Consider the following 16,791-nt stretch of genomic DNA (forward strand, 5'->3'; position numbering starts at 1 on the left):
AGCTCATCAATGAATTTGGCAAAGTTGCAGGATACAAAATTAATACACAGAAATCAACTGCATTTCTAAATACCAACAACAAAAGATCAGAAAGAGAAATTAGGGAGGCAATCTCATTTCCCATCACATCAAAAAGAATAACATACTTAGGAATAAACTTACCTAAAGAGACAAAAGACCTGTACTCTGAAAACTATAAGATGCTGATGAAAAAAATCAAACATGACACAAACAGATGGAAAGACATACCATGCTCTTGCATTGGAAGAGTCAATATTATCAAAATGACTCTACTACCCAAGGCAATCTACACATTCAATGCAATCCCTATCAAATTAACAAGGACAGTTCTCACAGAACTGGAACAAAATATTTTAAAGTTTGTTTGGAACCACAAAAGACCCAGAATAGCCAGAGCCATCCTGAGAAAGAAAAATGGAGCTGGAGGCATCAGGCTCCCTGACTTCACACTATACTACAAAGCTACAGTCTCAAACCATAAACATACGGTACTGGCACAAACACAAAAATATAGATCAGTGGAACAGGATAGAAAGCCCAGAATTAAACCCATGCACCTACAGTCAACTAATCTACGACAAAGGAGGAAAGAATATACAATGAAGAAAAGACAGCCCCTTCAGTAAGTAGTGCTGGGAAAACTGGACAGCCACATGCAAATGATAGAAATTAGGACACTTCCTAACACTAGACACAAAAATAAACTCAAAATGGATTAAAGACCTAAATATAAGACCAGATACTATAAAACTCTTAAAGGAAAGCATAGGCTGAACACTCTCTGACATAAACCACAGCAATATCTTCCCAGATCCACCTCCTAGAATAATGACATTAAAAACAAAAATAAACAAATGGGACTTTTAAACTCAAAAGTTTCTGCACAGCAAAGGAAACCTTAAAAAAAAAAACCAAAAAGACAACCCACAGAATGGGAGAAAATCTTTGCACATGAAGCGACTGACAAGGGACTAATTTCCAAAATTTATGAACACCTTCTGCAGCTCAATACAAAAAAAGCAAACAACCCCATCAAAAAAGGGGCAGAAGATCTAAACAGACAATTCTCCAAAGAAGACATAGAGATGGCCAAAAAACACATGAAAAGTTGTTCAACATCACCCATTATTAGAGAAACGCAAATAAAAACCACTATGAGGTACCACCTTACACTGGCCAGAAGGGCCATCATCAAAAAGTCTACAAACAATAAATGCTGGAGAGGGTGTGGAGCAAAGGGCATCCTCTTACACTGTTGGTGGGAATGTAAACTGGTGCAAACCACTGTGGAAAATAGTATGGAGATTCCTCAGAAAACTAAAACTAGAATTATCATTTGATCCAGCAATCCCATTCTTGGGTGTCTATCCAGAGAAAACCATGACTCGAAAAGACACATGTACTCCAAAATTCATTGCAGCACTATATACAATAGCCAAGACATGGAAACCACCTAAATGTCCACTGATAGAGGAGTGTATAAAGAAGATATGGTACATATACACAACAGAATATTACTCAGCCATCAAAAGAAAAGAAATAACGGCATTTGTAGCAACATGGATGGACCTAGAAATTATCATGCTAAATGAAGTTAGCCAGACAGTGAGACACCAACATCAAATGCTATCACTTATATGTGGAATCCAAAAATAGGACACAATGAACTTCTTTGCAGAACAGATACTGACTCACAGACTTTGAAAAACTTATGGTTTCCAAATGAGACAAGTGGAGGGGTGGGTGGGAAAAATTAATGAAGATCCCTATGAAATAATATAGATAATTCAGTAAACACTGTTAAGTGGAAAAAGCAAAGTGCAAAAGAATGCCTGTAGCATGCCACTTTTATGTAATAAAAAAGGAAGAATATATATACGTATGTATGTGTGTGTGTGTGTATATATATGCATATACTCATCTTGTGCAAAGAAACCTATGGGGAGTGGGGAAGAATGCGTGAAAAGGAGTAAAAGAGACGGGAGAGATGACTAACTCTTCTCTTCCCACATAGTTCTAACTTTTGGAACCATAAGTATGTTTCACATACTCAAAAGATAAATAACAAAATCAACAAGGATGGGGGGGAACCCCTCAAAACAGAAATCAAACAGAAAGAAATGTCTATAATGGCTTTTCAAAGGACAAGCATAGGAGTTCTGGTCATGACACAGTGGAAACAAATCCGACTAGTATCCATGAGGATGTGGGTTTGATCCCTTGCCTCGCTTAGTGGGTTGGGGATCCCGCTTTGCTGTGAGCTGTGGTGTAGGGTCACAGATGTGGCTCAGATTCCATGTTGCTGTGGCTCTGGTGTAGGCCAGCAGCTATAGCTCTAATTTGACCCCTAGTCTGGGATCATCCATTTACCGCAGGTGCAGCACTAAAAGGCAAAAAAAAAAAAAAAAAAAAAAGTATAACCACACTAAAGAGGATGGGAGAGGAGAAAATTAACCCAAGTATGTTTTGAATACAGTATTGTTACCGAATACTCTCAGGTTATAAACAAAAAACTAAACACTGAATTCTAATAAATGCTTCATTTTGTTGTTCACAGTGCTAAGAATTAGTAATTCTGAATTACTATCTACTGTATTCTAGGGTTGAGCAAATAAATAAATAACCTATGAATAATGGGAGCTAAACTCACCGTCAGAGAAGAGAGTTACAAAGAGTGGGGAGGGAGGCTACAAGGAACACCACAATGATGGATGGAATAGGAAAAAGTAATATGTACTGTTTTTAATATAGATGGTGTGTGTGTGTGTGTGTGTGTGTGTGTGTGTGTGTGTCCGTCCAAGCTTTGCCCACTGAGAAGGCTCTGATGATTGATTTTATGTGTCAACTGACTAGGCCACAGAGTGCCCATATGTCTGACTGAACCTTATTCTGAATGTTTCCACAAGGATATTTTTAGATGAGACTAACATTTTAATTAAAGCAGACTGCCTCCATATTATGGGTGGGCCTCATCCAAACAGGTGAAGGCCTCAATAGAACAAAAAGATTGACCCTCCCAGAACAGGTGAGAATGCTCCAAGTAGACTGCCTACAGACTTAATCTGTGACATCAGTTCTTTCTGCTTGATGGCCTTTGAATCCTGCATCCAAGGATCATCAAATATTACTTCTTCCTTGGTCTCCAGTCTGCCAGCCCATCCCATAGACTGGACTTGCCAGTCCAATCACCTGAGTCAATTCCTTATGATAAACCTCCTTATGCATATATCTGATTGGTTCCGTTTCTTTGGAAAACACTAACTAGTACAAGAGACTAAAATCAATGACCTCTCAGTAAGCAATGAGCACAAGTGCCTAGATCCTGATTTCTAAATACCACTCCCATTAAAGGATATCAGGGCTCCCAGAAAAAAGGCAGATTTGAAGGCTGAACAGGGAAAGTACAAGATGACTCTGAAACATCCTGTTGTCAGAATATAAGGAAGTGTTCAAAGATTTATGGATACATGCCAAAAGGACAGAGAACAATACAGATAAAAAATTATTATTGTGTTAAAATTATTAGGTAAAATGTTATGAGAAATAGGATATTTACAGAGTCTAAGTATTTCCTCGAAAGATACTTAGTAATTACAAAGGGAAAAAATAATAATTTTATAGTGGGAAAACCTAAAGGGCACCACCAGAGCAAGTGGTAAGAATTCATATCACAGGATGAAACAACAGTATGGGCCTCCAGATACACTACATCAACACATTTCTGTAGTATTCCAGCCCAAAAATGCATAATCTGAATCTAATCAGAAGGAAATATCAGCCATATCCAAATAGTGGAATATTTCTACAAAATAACTAACCTATATTCTTCAAAATGTTGTATGAAGAAATGCAAAGACCAAGGAAGCATTCCAGATTAAAGGAGTTTAAAGAGATACCGCAATTAAAAGTAACACATGGATGGAACTAGAGAATCTCATACTGAGTGAAATGAGCCAGAAAGACAAAGACAAATACCATATGTTATCACTTATAACTGGAATCTAACATCCAGCACAAATGAACATCTCCTCAGAAAAGAAAATCATGGACTTGGAGAAAAGACTTGTGGCTGCCTGATGGGAGGGGGAAGGAGTGGGAGGGATCGGGAGCTTGGACTTATCAGACACAACTTAGAATAGACATACAAGGAGATCCTGCTGAATAGCATTGAGAACTTTGTCTAGATACTCATGTTGCAACAGAAGAAAGGGTGGGGGAAAAATGTAATTGTAATGTATACATGTAAGGATAACGTGACCCCCTTGCTGTACAGTGGGAAAATAAAAAAACTAAAATAAATAAATAAATAAAGGGTAAGAACACATGCACCTAAGCTCCACAAAAGTAGGATGTTTTTCACTCATTTTGTTCACTGCTAGTAGTCTTATGACATTATAGGTCCTGAATTTCTTAATGAATATTTTGCAATCTTCCAAAATCTGTCGTGCACAAAATAATTGTTTATTTCAAATAAATAAATTTTCTAAATGGAAAATTCTAAAAAAAAAAAAAAAAAAAAAAAAAAAAAGTAACACATGATTCTAAACTGAACACTGTACCAGGAAAGAAGTTTTTTTTTCCTCCTTTACTCAAAAGGACATTAGGATACTCAGAAAAATTTTAATAAAGCTTATATGGTGTTGTATACAATTCTGATGATTGTATTGTAGTCATAAAAATTCTTGGTTTTTTGAGGGAGAAATCTGCACTGATGGATTTAGGTGCAAAGGACCATAGTGTTAGCAAATTACTCTGAAATGGTTTAGAAAAAAATATGTACTTGCTGCTTTATGAAAAGCAAATGAGGTAAAAACCTAACATTTGGGGAATCTGGGGTGAAGAGTTATATGGAGATTTTTCAAATTATTTTTGCAACTTTTCTGTAAATCTGAAATTATTTAAATATTTTTAAATTAAGTAAAATTATGGTAGTATTTGATAACATTATTCCCCAACAATTTCTATGCACCGCTACACACATATTATAAAAACCAAAGCCAAAAACCTAAGAAAGGTTTTTCTCTTCCTATACCCTCTACACAAACGGCCATATGACCTGCTGACTCTTCTTCTCTTTGACAGCACTGTTGATTCAATTAGTGTATAACCTCTGAAAGATTTACTGACTCCAGACTCTCCACTTTCACACACTTGCAAAATTACCCTCTCACTCCTCTACTTTAAAATCTTGAATGGGGAGTTCCCCTCATAGTGCAGTGGTTAATGAATCCCACTAGGAACCATGAGGTTGCGGGTTCGATCCCTGGCCTTGCTCAGTGGTTTAAGGATCTGGCATTGCTGTGAGCTGTGGTGTAGGTCGCAGATGCCACTCAGATCCTGTGTTGCTGTGGCCCTGGCGTAGGCCAGCGGCTATAGCTCCGATTCAACCCCTGGCCTGAGAACCTCCATACGCCAAGGGGGCAGCCCTAGAAAAGACAAAAAACATATATACATACATACATACATACATAAATAAAATCAACCTTGAATGGTCCTCCATGGCAACCCTTCTACAAGACTTAAGTCTTCTCCAGGTCATGCCCCTGCCTCTCTCTATTTCATGCCCTTCTCATCAGGAAGAAAGCAAGTACAGTTCTCTGAACCTATAATGCTGTTTCATTGTACTCTGGTATATGGTGCTACCTATGCTGAAATATCCTTATCCACCCAGTCAAAGCAATTCCTATGTACTCTTTAAAACTGACCTTAGCTGCACCTTCTCTGTCAAACCTTTCCTGACACAATTCCTAATGTGAGGATGAGTAACCACTCTCTTCCTCCTTAGTGCTCCTATTTTAACTCAAACTATTTCTGTTACACTTACTATACAGTATAATTCTTATTTTAAAATGAATGGGGATTCACTGACAGAACTGACCAAGTCATATTTATTTGTTAAACTACTTAGAATACAAGTCTCAAGGGTAGAAAACGTTAAAGAAGCCTCCACATACATGTGGAAAAGTAAAAGCTAAAGAAATGAAAATACAATTTTACAACTAATATGCCTTTCACAGGGAGATGACATATGCTTTTGCTTGTTATTTAAATATGTTAGAGTAAGCCCTATACTTATTTTTTTTTTTTTGCACTCATCTTTGGAAAACAAATAATGTGATGTAGGTTTTATTTTCTTATTTTCTGTAGTTTGATGGTTTAGAATACTTTGTTGTTCATGGCCTTTTAAGTTATGAACTAGGACTAAAATAAACCTATGTAAATGAACTAATACAAAACCAAAAATAGTTTTACTTTACAATACTTAAGTACAAAAATCATTTTTAGTAGATTTATCTTATAATACTTAAGTACAAAAATCATCTTTTTGGTCAAAGTGCTTTAAATTCAGTAATTCCTGATTTCAACTCAATTCTATAAAAATCTAACCACTTTTTAATTTTATTTTCCTAATCTAAAAGTAAGCCAATTAATTATATAATCTATCAGAAATTTAAAGGAAGATATTACAAATGCTTCACTTGCCCTTTTTTCCAATATAGACACTACAGGACAAATAAAATTATTTTATAACCTTAAGAAAGAGATCTTTAAATCATCTTTTTTTTTTTTTTTTTTTTTTTGCTTTTGCTTTTTAGAGCTGCACTTGTAGCATATGGAATGTCCCAGGCTGGGGGTCAAACTGGAGCTACAGCTGCTGGCCTATGCCACAGCCACAGCAATGCTAGATCCAGCCACATCTGTGAACTCCACCACAACCCATGACAACGCCAGATCTTTAACCCACTTAGCGAGGTCGGGGATCGAACCTGTATCCTCTGGATACTGGTCTGGTTCATAACCCACTGAGCCACAATGGGAACTCCCAAGATTCTTAAATTATTAATCACATAACAACGCACGTGAAAACTTTCATGAAGAAAATGCTATCACATACAAATATGCAAAATTATAACTATTACTGATGTGTTCAATAACTTACCCTCCTGATGGCGATCCTTTTTTCTTCTTCTTTCTTTTTACAGCTGCACCTGCAACATATAAAAATCCCAGAGCTGGGGTCAAATCAGAGATGCAGCTGCCAGCCTACACCACAGGCAGAGCAATCTGTGATCCAAACCACATCTGCAACCTACCAGTCTGTGGCAATGCTAGATCCTTAACCCACTGAGCTAGGCCAGGGACTGAACTTGCATTCTCATGGACACTACGTCAGGTTCTCAATCTGCTGAGCCACAATGGGAACTTCTCTGATGGGTTTCTGATGATCACCTTGTCTTACACTTTTTGGGCGACTTAGCATGTGACTGATGCTTGCTGGCTTGCCCTTCCTATATAGTTCTTTTATATCCTATACTTCCAAGCATAAAGTTTAGCATCTATTAAAAGCATATGCTCTAAAAAGTCAGGGACTGACACAATTTTACTTCATGCTATATAACAGCAAGTGCCAAGTACAATGTCTAGAGCATTGAAAGAACTCAATAAATTAAGACAAATGGCTGCATTTGGAGATATTTTAAATGGTAGAACAGTAGAAAACTGACAGAACACTGTAAACCAGCTATAATGGAAAAAATAAAAACCATTTTTAAAAAATGGTAGATTTTCATAGGGATTTAGTTTATTTTCTTTAGGAATACAGAAAGTGACTGTTTTCCATAAGAAGCACTGGTAATTAGACCTGTGCCAAAAATGACAATAGGCATACTTTCAGAAGCATAAACAATAACTTCAAAATTCCCCTCAATGTTTGGGAGTACAGGGACCTCCCCTAGCCCTGCTCACCAGAGACAAGAGTCCATGGAAGTTGGCACCTTTATTTCATACCAGAAGGACCAAGATACAACCATGGTGTATAAATTTTAAAATGGATCTTTAAGTAAAATGATACAAATAAGCCCCTAGAAAGTTGCTGGCATAATGAAAACCTAATGCCTTCTCTTGATTTTTCCCTTAGAAATCCTCTGATCATTAAAGTCCTTCAAAATTCTTAGATTTCACTAAGATAAGTATTACATAAAACATTATAGTTACAGCATAAACTGCATTTACAAAAACAGAAAATCTGGCAAGTACTAATTTGACAATTATCAATAACTGTCTCACCATCATTTATTAAAATTAATTTAATATAAAGTATCAGTTTTTTGAAGTAGTCCCTTCAGTCACACCAGTTCCCAGAAACTTATTACTTAATAAATTACTAACTTAGAAAAAAGTCAGTGTTATTTTATAATTCTTTCTGTATTTTGCTTATAGAGGTCGTTTATAATAAGCCAAATTGAGTTAAGTGTCCCTAAAATAAAGGACGAACTAGAGCACCTAATTTCTTCTTCCTCAGAGGAAAGACTTTGTTGTCACAAAAGTTAATTGAATTCTTGTCTTTGATCCTTTTTTTCCTTCTACCTTCTCTATTAACTGACCCATTTTTTTCTTCCTTTGACTTGCCCCTCTTTCCTTAGCTAGTAACCATTTTTATTACTGAAACTAAATCTATTAAACTTTCTAGCCAAACATACTAACTAGTTAAATGTCAAATGTATACACCAATTTTATCATAAGACATCCGAGAGTGTTACACTTACTACTCATTACCCATGTCTGATTTCTATGCTCTATTAGCAAATTCCTTGTTTACAACCAGTTAAGATACAATATTCTATGTATATTAGTTTGACAAAAAAATAATCAAAGTCAGATTAATACTATTCGTTTAACAACTCTAGATTAAATTGACTGTATAAAGGATGCTGTATTATCTCACTGTTTCTACCACTTTTTTTTTTAATTAAATTAAAATTAATCCTTGAAAAAAAAATTTAAGACTTAAGAATTTAAGTGCCTAAAGAAATATTTTCATAAAATGTTGTACTCTTTGCAAATCAAATCATACTTCATATAATGCTTTATACTGTGATCACATGCGAGTCATCTGCAGGATGTACAACATGGTTTTTATAAATCTGCTAAGGTAAAAACACTGAAAGACAAAGTTCAAAGCTGCACAGCTGGAAGCATTCCAGGACAAAACCTTAAAAGTAACTGAAATCATTGGTGTTCACTCATATTTTTTGATAGTCTGATTCTAGATCAGGGCCTCTCAATCCAACTATATAGTAAAATCACTTGAGGAGCTTTAAAAAAATATCCACTCCAGGCTAACTGAATCAGAATCTCTGAGGTTTGGACCTGGGCAAAGGCATTATTTCAAAGCTCCCCAGCTGTCCATAATATGCAGTTATGACTGAAAACCATTGACCAGGCTTTATAATTATTAACACAGCCTAAAATACAAAGGTTATCGTTTAGCACTAACATTTTATTCTTAAAGCACCATCATTCAACTAAATGTAAATAAATTACCCAGCAATATTCCAACATTTAAGCCCATTGTTCAACACAGAATACTGATCATTTATTGGTGTTGCAGATATTTTAGTAATTAAAATCAGAACAATTTCTTTACTTTAGAAGAAATACATAATTATCATACAGAACATATTATTCTGACATTTACAATAATCCCAGCTTCAAAACCTTCAGAACAACTGATGATGCAGTCAAACACCTAATAGAGCTTGCAAGGTACAAGGTGATAGGAACTATATAGCCTTGAGATGGACTGGGGTATTTCATGCAGAAGAACAAACTGGTCAAGGTCATGGTATACAAGCAGCAGAAGTGCAGAATCTTTTTATAACAGAGGGAAAAATGCAGTATACCTGTGTGAGGGGGACAAATAGTAGTAGTTGGAAATGGGAAGAAAAGCTAAGATTGTGTATACATCAGGAAGGTCTCTGAATGACAGAGAAATTTAGATATTCCTCTACAGGCAATGGAGAGCCACTGGAAGCTTTTCAAAAGGAATGACAGGACCGTCTACTTCCAAGAAGATGGAATAACTGTACTTTACCCTCTTCTTCCCACTAAGTGTAACTGAAAGCCATACAGATAAAACAAACATAAGAAGTCTGTGAAAGGTGGGAAAAGGTGGCAGACTGCCTAGGAATCTCAGGTCCTGAGGAACAACTCAGTGAGTTCCCTGGGTTTTCTTTTTGCTTCACTTGCAGCTGAAAAGCTGGCAACCTGGAAACACCAACAGGTAAAGAAAAAAAAAAAAAAAAGCCCCAAGGAAAGCGTTCTCTCTTTAGCCAAAAGACCAGGAAGAGACAGTCTAGCAAGGCAGAAAATTTTAAGCAATAACAGTGCTACTCTAGTAAAACACCACACAAAAAACCATGACCCCACCCCTTCTCACGCCAGCAAAAGCTGAATGGGTAGCCTAGACGCCCACCCTCACAAGTATATAATGAGGCACACACAACAGGGTGGTGTCATAGAAGGCCAAGGAGGTATCCAGACTTTCATCTGATAATGAGACCTCACATGCTAGTAGCCCCCCAATCCTTGCTATGTGTCAGTGGAGACCACATGGAAAGCCATCAGAATAATCTGATAAGGATTTTAAAGCAGCCATTTGCTCAGAACAAAAGAAAAAATAGAAAGCATCAATGAATAAACAGAAAATCTCAGCAAAAAGTAGAAGATATAAAGAAGGACCAAGTGGAAATTTTAGAACTGAAAATAATATAACTGAATAAAAAAAGCTCAGTTGATGGATTCAAAGCAGAATGGAGGGAAGAGAAAAGAATCAGTGGACTAGAAGAGAGAGAGTAGGAATTACCCAATCTTAATGACAGGAAGAAAACAAACTAAAAACAAGTGAAGGGATCCTCAGGAACCTATAGGACTACAACAAGAGATCTAATATTTACGTCACTGGAGTCCCAGAAGTAAAGGAGAAAAGGAGAGGGGGGGAACTGAAAAGGTACTTGCAAAAATATGGCAAGAGACATAAACCTACAGGTTCAAGAAACTGAGTGAACTCTAAACTGGATAAACCCAGAGAAATAATATGCCAAGTTACATCACAATTTAACTTCTGAAAACTAGGGACAAAGAAAGGATTCAGGTAAAAACAAAACCTTACCCATAAGGGAAAAACAACTTAAATGACAATGATTTTTCATCAGAAACCATGTGGGCCAAAAAGAAGAGACCCAATATTACTCAAGTGCTATGCTTAGCAAAAACATCGTTTAGTTATGAGGAAGGAAATCAAGACCTTTTCAGATGAAAAAAAACTAAGCCAACTCATCCCCCACAAAGTAACCCTAAAATAACTAAAATACGTTCTCTAAACAGAAAGAAAATAATAACAGGAATTTCCAAGTATCAGAAAAGAAAAAAGAAAACAGTAAGCAAAAATATGGGTAAATATAATGTGTTTTCCTCCTGAGTTTTCTAAATTATGTTTGACAGTTGAAGGAAAAGTTGTAACTGCCAGATGTGGTTTTAAATGTATATACAACAAATATTTTAAAGCAACTGTCAACAGGGGAGGGTACAGGGATGTAAAGGAAAATGAGGTTTCCACACTTCACTCAAACTGGCAAAATGACGACAACAGACTTACGTATGTATAATACCTACAAGAAAACATCAAAACCAATATATAAAAAGATACACCCAAAACACAACAGATAACATCGATATGGAATTCTAAAATATGCTCAAATAACCCAAAGGAAGAGTAGAGAACAGAGAAAGGAAACAGAGAGATAAACATAAGACAAAAAATATAAAATGGCCCATTTAAGCCCTAATACATCTAAAACTGAGTTAAATATAGAAGCCTAAACACATTTAGATATTTTAGCAGAGTGGATTAAAAAACACAACCTAACTATATGATGTCTATAAGAAAATCACTTCAAATTTAACTGTAAGTGCAGGGTGAAAATAAAAAGACAGAAAAAAAAAAAATAAGTAACATAAACATTAGCCAAAGGAAAGCAGGAGTGGCTATAGTAGTACTAGATAAAACAGACTTTAGAACAAAGAAGATTATCAGAGACAGAGAGGTATATTACAAAATGATAAAAGGGTCAATTCATCAAGAAGATACAGCACTCTTAAATGTATGGGTACCGAATGACAGAAATGAGAAATATATGAAGCAAAAACTTAAAAGACAGACCATTCCATATTCGTAGTTGCTGACTTCTCTCAACAACTGATAAAACAACTAGACTGAAATCAGCAAAAGTATAGAACTCGACACTATAAACCAACAGGACGCAGTCAACATTTACAGAACACTCCCCCAAACAACATCAGAAAACATATTTCTTTCCAAATATCATGGAATGTATACTAAAACAGACCATCCTAAGATAGACCCTGGGCCGTAAAGCACACCTTGACAAATTAAAAATAACTAAAATCACACAGAATATCTTCTCTGACCACAGTGAAAACCAAATAAGAAATCGATAATGGAAAGAAAAAAGGGCGAGTTCCCAACATGGCTCAGTGGAAACGAATCTAACAGAATCCATGAGGATGCAGATTTGATCCCTGTCCTCGCTCAAGGATTTGGCCTTGTTGTGAGCTGTGGTGCAGGTCACAGATGCAGCTTGGATCCCCCATTGCTCTGGCTGTGGTGTAGGCTGGCAGCTGTAGCTCCGATGTGATCCCTAGTCTGGGAACTTCCATATGCTGCAGGTGTGGACCTACATAGCAAAAAACAAAAACCAAAAAACAAAAAAACCTAGGTAACGCATTTCTAAATAACCTATGAGATCAAACAGGAAATCACAAGGTAAATTTTTTAAAAATACATTGAAATGAATCAAAATAAAAACACAAAATACCAAAAAATGTGGGACGCAGCTAAATTAGTACTGAAAGGAACACCTCTACACACTTGAATCTGACCACTCAGACTAAATGGGCCACTTCCTCAAAAAATACAAATTACCACAACTCTAATATGAAACAGATAATATGAATAGTTACTCAAAGGTTTTCAAGGAAAATACATTTATAATTCATAAGGCAAACAAACAAACAAAAACCTCTGAGCCCAGAGAGTTTTCACTGGAGAAATCTACCAAATGGTTAGGGAGGAACTAATATTCATTCTATACAATCTACTCAAGAAAACATAAAAGGAGAGTGCACTTCCCAATTTATTTTCTGAAGCTAGTATTACTACCAAGAGCAAAGAAAGAAATGGATATAAACATAAAATCCTTAAGGAAACTGTAGCAAATTGGAGTTCCTGTCATGACTCAGCAGAAACAAATCCGACTAGCAAACATGAGGTTGCGGGTTCAATCACTGGCCTCACTCAATGGGTTAAGAATCCGGCGTTGCAAAAAAAAAAAGAGTTCCCGTCGTGGCGCAGTGGTTAACGAATCCGACTAGGGACCATGAGGTTGCAGGTTCGACCCCTGCCCTTGCTCAGTGGGTTAACGATCCGGCGTTGCAGTGAGCTGTGGTGTAGGTTGCAGATGCGGCTCAGATCCTGCATTGCTGTGGCTCTGGCATAGGCTGGCAGCTACAGCTCCGATTAGACCCCTAGCCTGGGAAACTCCATATGCCGCGGGAGCGGCCCAAGAAATGGCAAAAAGACAAAAAAAAAAAAAAAAAAGAATCCGGTGTTGTGGCAGATACGGCTTGGATCTTGGATCTGACGTTGCTGTGGCTACGGTGTAGGCTGGCAGCTACAGTTCCAATTTGACTCCTAGCCTGGGAACTTTTATATGCCGTGGGTGTGGGCCTAAAAAGCAAAATAATAATAATAAAAATAAAATAAAATAAATAGTAGCAAATAATATTCAGCAATATAGAAAAAGACGATAATCAGGTAGGATTTATTCCAGGGATGCAAAGCAAGTTCGATATTCAAAAATCATTCAGTGTAATCTACCATACTACCAGGATAAAGGAGAAAAATCATATAATCCTATTATTGCAAAAAAACCCACAACTGAAAAAACTCAAAACCCATACATGAGAACTCTTTAAGAACTATGAATAGAAGGGAACACACTCAACTCGATAAAGAGCATGTACAAGAAAACTTAATAGCTAACATACTTAACGGTGAAAAACTGAATGATCTTCCCTAAAATAAAGAAAAAGGTAAGTATGTCTGGTCTCACCAATCTTATTCAACATCACACTAAGAAAGTCTAATCAGTTCAGTTAGACAAGAAAAAGAAAAGGCAAACATATCAAAAAGGAAGAAATAAGACTGCCCCTCTTTGCAGATAACTTCTATATAGGAAATCCCAAGGAATCTATCAAAAATTCCTAGAATAAATGAGCTCAGCAAGATTATAGAATACAAGATTAACATATAAAAAACAACTGTATTTCTATATACTAGCAATTAACATACTAACACTGAAAAACAATACCACTTACAACCACTCAAAAAATGGAATACTTAGGTGTAAATCTAACAAAGCATGTGTAATACTTCCATGCTGGAAATACAAAGTGCTGATGAGAGATGTTTTTCTTTTTGTCTTTTTTAGGGCTGCACCCACAGCATATGGAAGCTCCCAGACTAGGTGTCAAATTGGAGCTACAGCTGCCAGCCTACACCATAGCCACAGCCATACTAGATTTGAGCCACATCTGTGACTTACACTACAGCTCACAGCAATGCCGGATCCTCAACCCATTGGACGAGGCCAGGGATCGAACCTGAGTCCTGATAAAAGGAATTTAAAAACATCTGTAAAACATGGAGAGACATACCATGTTCATGGATTGCAAGACTCAGTAAAGATATCAATTCTCCCCAAACTGATACATGAGTTTCGTGCAATTTCTAACAAAATTCCTTCTATCAAGATTCTTTGTAAATTTAGAGAAGATTATTCTAAGATTCATATAGAAAGGTAAAGGAATTAAAAGAACTAAAATAATTTTAGAAAAGAGTAAAACAATAGGATTCAGTCTACCAGATTTCAAGACTTAAACATCTATAGCAATCAACACTGTGACCCTGGCAGAGAGATAAACACATAAATCAGCTGAACAGAACTGAGAACCTGTAAATACAATACGAACATGCCCAACTGTTTTTAATAAAGGTTCGAAAACAACTTGATGCAGAAAGATTGCCTTTCCGACAAATGGTGCTGAAACAATGGATATGAGCAGCAAAAATAATGAATCTTGATCACACCTTATATAAAAATTCAAAATGGATCATGGACATAAATCTATGCACAAAACTCTAAGACTTTTAGAAAAAAGTTTTCTAAAACTTTAGGAGTCAATTTTAAGGATCTAAATTTAGGCTAGACTTGACACCAAAAGCAAAGCCATAAAAGGAAAAACTGAAAAACTGAAATCATCAAAATTTAAAACTTTTGTTCTGTCAAAGACTATGTTGAGAATGAAAAGACAAAATACATCGTGGGAAAAAAATATTTGCAAACCACAAAGAATTAGTACCTAAAATACGTGAAAGAATGCCTGAAATTCAACAGGAAAACAACACCATGATGGAAAATAATACAAAAGGATACATACATATACGTATATACATCACCGAGTCACTTTGCTGAATGTGAGAAATTGGCACAACATTCTAAATCAACTATACTTAAAATAATAATGATGATGAAAAGAATGAATGAATGAATGAAAATACAACAAACAATCCAAACAGAAAACGGGCAAAAAACATGAATAGACATTTTCACCAAAGAGGACATACAGATGACAAATAAGTACATGAAAAGATGTTTAGGAGTTCCCGTCTTGGCTCAGTGGTTAACGAACCCAACTAGGACCATGAGGACGTGGATTTGATCCCTGCCCTTGCTCAGTGGGTTAAGGACCCAGCTTTGCTGTGAGCTGTGATGCAGGCCATAGACGCAGCTTGGATCCCGCGTTGCTGTGGCTGTGGTGTAGGCCAGCAGCTACAGCTTGGATTCGACCCCTAGCCTGGGAACCTCCATATGCTACAGGTGCAGCCCTAAAAAAAAAAAGATGTTTAATATCATTCGCCACCAGGAAAATGTAAACAAAAACCACAATGAAACATTACTACGTACCTATCAGAATGGCTAAAATTAAAAAGCAAAAAAAAAAAAAAAGTTTCCAAGGATACAAAAAAAATTAGATCACTCACTGTATTAGTCTGCTAGGGCTACCATAATAAAGTAACACAGACTGGGTGGCTTAAAGAACAGAAATTTATTTTCTCACAGCTCTGGAGGCTGAAAGTCCAAGATCAAGGTATCGGCTTGTTTGATTTCTTCCAAGGCCCCTTTCTTTGGTATGCAGATGGCTGACTTCCCACTACATCCTCATATGGTCTTTCCTCTGTGTGTGCACATCCCTCAAGGATGTATGTCCAAACTTCTCTTTCTTATTGAGACATCAGTCAAACTGGATTAGGGCCTACTCTAAAGGCCTCTTAATCAACTCTTTAAAGGCCCCTTCTCCTAATACAATTGCACAGTGACATATTTTTGGAGCTAGGGTTTCAACATATGAATTTGGGGGTTAGGGAAAGAGACAAAATTCAGCTCATAATGTTCCTACACTCTATTGGGAATGTAAAATAGTACTGACTTTCTGGAAAACATTTTGGCAATTTCTTTTAAAAAGTAAACATGCACCTATCATATGACCTAGAAAGTATATTCCAAATCATTTTTCCCAGAAAAATGAAGACTTACATTCACGAAAAAACCTATACACAAATGTTTATAGCAGCTTTCATCATAATAGCCAGTAACTAGAAGCACAGATGTCCTTCAATGGGTGAATGCTTAAACAAACTATGGTACAAACACACTGTGAAACTGGTACAGACACACTGTGAAATATGGTACATACACACTCAGCAATTAAAAAGGAACTACTTAAATATGGAATAACTTAAATGAATATCCAGAGAATTACACCAGACAACAAAGAATCAACACCCAA

General features: G+C 36.4%; 1 protein-coding gene across 4 annotated transcripts in view; it reads right to left on the minus strand.

Annotated features, from left to right (window-relative positions):
- SESTD1 (SEC14 and spectrin domain containing 1) overlaps positions 1-16,791 on the minus strand; it is a 129,658-nt gene that overhangs the window by 100,677 nt on the left and 12,190 nt on the right. For 2 of the 4 annotated variants that reach the window (XM_021075318.1, XM_003133513.5), the window contains exon 2: positions 6,962-7,010. The exons of 1 other annotated variant lie outside the window; for it this stretch is intronic. The gene's annotated coding sequence lies outside the window, so the exon portion shown is untranslated. The remainder of the gene's footprint in view (positions 1-6,961; positions 7,011-16,791) is intronic. One more of the 4 variants, XM_021075322.1, reaches the window with a different exon arrangement.

Source organism: Sus scrofa, chromosome 15, assembly GCF_000003025.6.
Source record: "Sus scrofa isolate TJ Tabasco breed Duroc chromosome 15, Sscrofa11.1, whole genome shotgun sequence".
Classification (NCBI taxonomy): domain Eukaryota; kingdom Metazoa; phylum Chordata; class Mammalia; order Artiodactyla; family Suidae; genus Sus; species Sus scrofa.